A 4,165-nucleotide genomic window follows, 5' to 3' on the forward strand; every position below is an offset into this window, starting at 1 on the left:
AGAAAATACGTGTACTTTCAAAGAAATATACATACTTCTAGTTAACAATCATATCATTTTAAATATTTGGGGGAAAAGTTCAGAATAAGTTAAAATTCACAAATTGTTTTCTGGTATAACAATTTTCAGACATATTCAAATTCATTTTAATAGGAAGTGTTTCCAACTCATTCTAACTCAATAAGTTTTTCATTTTCAAATAAATTTGAGTCCTTTCAGCCTTGACTTAAACTGTAGATAAAATAGTTTTGTGCAACATAGAATAAAGGGCTTTTAAGAGGTTTAGAACATTTACAGATAGAAAATAGCTCATGCAGAGCACTGTGATGAGGTAAATTTAAAGAATTCAGAACCATACAGATTAATTTTCCTTTAAAATACAAATTGAGGGGCGCCTGGGTGACTCAGTCGTTAAGTGTCTGCCTTCGGCTCAGGTCATGGTCCCAGGGTCCTAGGATCGAGCCCTGCATCGGGCTCCCCGCTCAGCGGGAAGCCTGCCTCTCCCCCCTTCACTCCCCCTGCCTGTGCTCCTCTCTCAATGTGTCTCTCTCTGTCAAATAAATAAATAAAATCTTTAAAAAAATAAAATAAAATAAAAACTAAAATACAAATTGAATATGGAACTATGAGAAAAACTAGTTGGGAGAATACAAGTAGATCACAAAATATTTAAAAAAATATTTTCAAATATTGCTCACGTATCACTTTTAATGAGATAACTTAAATGGACTTACCTAAACATGTACTTTGTTTTAATGTCTATTAACCACAGTCAAATACTCATTTTTATGGTATAAATAATGTTTCTTAAATAATTACAGTTGATCCTGAAAATTTTGTTATTGCCTACAACTTGCATAAATATTCCCCATAAGCCTTGATTATTTTCAAAATATATAGGTGCAAAGACTAAGTAAAGATAGAATAGATTAAACACATAATAGAAAGCAATATGCTAAGATGGTTTATTGGTTAATAAAGGCATAGTGGCAGACCATTCTACCATTCTGTTGACTATTTCTTCTTTTATATAGACCATTGTCTTCTTAAAATATGCTCCTTCAATATATGTTAAATATACTCAATTTCTTTAATACCAAAGAAAACATATGCTCCACTAGATGCACCATTTAACTATGTTCAAGCAGCTGTACTTTCCCCATTCTCCACAAATATCTTGAGTCAGCCACAGTTGTCTATACTTTCTCCTTATTCCAACTCAATTACATTTCTGCTCCATACTCTCCTCCTAAATTTAAGTTGAAAAACAATTTTGGGGCAGGGATGCCTGGGTGGCTCAGTTGGTTAAGACTCTGCCTTCAGCTCAGGTCATGATCCCAGGGTCCTGGGATTGAGTCTGGCCTCGGGCTCCTTGTTCAGCGGGGAGCCTGCTTCTCCCTCTGCCTGACATTCCCCCTGTTTGTGCTCTCTCTTTCTCTGACAAATAAATAAATAAAATATTTAAAACTAATAATAGTAATAATAATAACTTTGAGGCACCTGGATGGCTCAGTTGGTTAAGCATCAAGCTCTTGGTTTCAGCTCAGGTCATGTTCTCAGGGTCCTGGGACAGAGCCCAGAGTTGGGCTCCTAGCTCAGCAGGAAATCTGCTTGCCCCTCTCCCTCTACCCCTCCCTGTGCTCTCTAGTTAACAAAGTAGTTAAAAAAAAAAAAAAAAAGTTTCTTTGGGAGCCACTAATAAGAGCATTCCTTTTTGCCTTGAATTCTGAAAATATTCAATATTGAATTATTTTTCTGAAAATGTAGTAGTTAATGAATTCAGATGATTATTTTAGAATACTTTGTTTGAAAAAAAAATCTATAGTGAGCTTAGTTAAGTTTTACTATGAACTATTTGGTATGCTATACTGTTTGTATTTCATCATTACATGTCAAGTACACTTTGAGATAGATATTTTATTTTTCTAAAAACAAGGCATAAGTAAATATGAAAGAATTGGAAAAGTTGATTTGAAGATAGCCATGGATTTTTTATGCATAAATATTCGTGAACATATGAAGTAAATCAAGTGATTAATTGTTACTATACATTTCATTTATTGGGAATTGACTCTAAATTTTGTTCCAATGCTAATTAACTTAGTTACTCAGCTTTTTCTTTTTTTTTTAAAAGATTTTATTTATTTATTTGAGAGAGAGAGAATGAGAGACAGAGAGCATGAGAGGGAGGAGGGTCAGAGGGAGAAGCAGACTCCCCGCCAAGCAGGGAGCCCGATGCAGGACTCGATCCTGGGACTCCAGGATCATGACCTGAGCAGAAGGCAGTCGCTTAACCAACTGAGCCACCCAGGCACCCTACTCAGCTTTTTCTAAAAGAAAATCAAACACTCAAATAAACAGAAAGAAGATAAAAATATACAAAAATTAATTACCAAAATCTCCGCACCAGAACACTTTTTCAGCATTTCCACAAACATCATTGTCTCCTTTCTACCTCCAGCACACAGAAGTACTAGATTACAACATAATGGTTAAAAGAGAAGCAAAATAAAAGGAATAAAATCTTGCTATACAAATAAAAATATATAAATTATAGATATAGAAGTAAGGTTGATCAGTTATTGATTAGAAATTGATTAGAAATTGTTGAGCAGATAGATTCATTTGTGAACATAAAGCTGCTGTTCAAAAGCTCAGTTACATTCTCATCATTTGACTTTGATTTTTGGGACAGTCTTATTTTTTTTTTTTTTTTTCAAAATGAACTCTACCCTTACATTTTATTAAAAGAACAAACATCATGAGGGGCACCTGGGTGGCTCAGATGGTTAAGAACAAACATCATGAAAATTAACTCAGCAGTTTACTTGAATTGAAAAAGTAATATGATTCAATGTGAAAATAAGAAACTCTCTACAAGTCTCTGAGAGTAATAAATAGCAAAATACAATGCATACAGGAATCATACTGAGCAACAAACTCTCATACAAAGCAAAAATATTTTAATATGTTTAAAATCCAAATTTGTCTTTAAAATCATTCATGAAAAGGATTCTCAAGTAGGAATTAACACCCCAATTAGTCAAGCCTCAGGAAGTTACATTCCAGCTACTTAATATACAAAGAGACATCTTTTCACCAGTCAGTTCCTTCTAATGTCCTTGTTCTGTAATCCTAGAGACTTTTTTACTTCTTTAACACTCCCCATTCCACCACTTCTTCAGATCATAAAAACTGAATTTGCTGAACACCAGAAATCTTTTGATATGCTGTTGTATAAACCATACATTTTGTTGGTTGACCATCTGCAGTTAATTAAACCAGCTGGTAACTGGTTAACTGGTTGGTAAATGCCTCCTCTGTAAGTTCTTCACTTAGTCCATCTGTAGCTGTGACTATTCCCCCAGTCCCTTTCTCTCCTTTCATAGCCTCTCTGAATTTCTGAAGGAATAATTTTAGAGATTGTACATAACTGTGGAAACCTCAGGTAGACATGGCAGAGAGAATATCTTCTCCATTGATTGTCTTCCATTTCTCTTGGCAGCATCTTTCACTTGCTTTAGATGTTAAAAAGCTGATGAACTCACACATTCTTGAACATATTCTTTGGCATCTTTTGCAGTCTTTCCATTTCAGGTATGGCATTTTTCATTATCTTTTCTACATTTGTAAATGGAAGATCTATATCTTCTTCTCTGAAACTTTCTTTTGAACCATTTCTGTATTCATGATCATTCAAGCTGTCCCCAGTATCATCATGAGGAGGGATAACATACTGACTTCCTCCAACATAGTCAGCAGAAAAGTGTGGTTGAGAAGCACGTGTTGTAGCACGGTCTCCATCCATCTCCAGTGCAGCCCTGGTTGGCTCCTATCTTCAATCAGCTGTTTTATTGGATAGAAAATGGCTGCAAAGGAACCAGTCCTGGTGTGGAGCTACCAAATCTTACTTTTCTTAATACACTGGGTTTTGAGGAATAGTGAGAAGAATAGTCTAAAAATATGAAGAAGAATTCTAGATCAATAAATCATTTAATATATCATTTGAAGACAAATCATTTAAACTAAAATAAATAAATAAGATTATAAATAAATACACAAAAATAAATAATAAAAAGCATCATTACTTCACTTCTGGAGTGCCAAGTGTCTATACCATTTTGCATTCCAACCAACAATGTATGAGAGTTCTTGCTCTACATCC

At 34.5% G+C, this 4,165-nt stretch overlaps 1 pseudogene; it reads right to left on the reverse strand.

The window, feature by feature from the left end:
* Positions 1 to 3,186: 3,186 nt before the first annotated feature.
* LOC118006210 lies at positions 3,187 to 3,808 on the reverse strand (annotated as a pseudogene).
* Between the last annotated feature and the right edge of the window lie 357 nt (positions 3,809 to 4,165).

Source organism: Mirounga leonina, unplaced genomic scaffold, assembly GCF_011800145.1.
Source record: "Mirounga leonina isolate KUSES-001 unplaced genomic scaffold, KU_Mleo_1.0 Mir_95, whole genome shotgun sequence".
Classification (NCBI taxonomy): Eukaryota; Metazoa; Chordata; class Mammalia; order Carnivora; family Phocidae; genus Mirounga; species Mirounga leonina.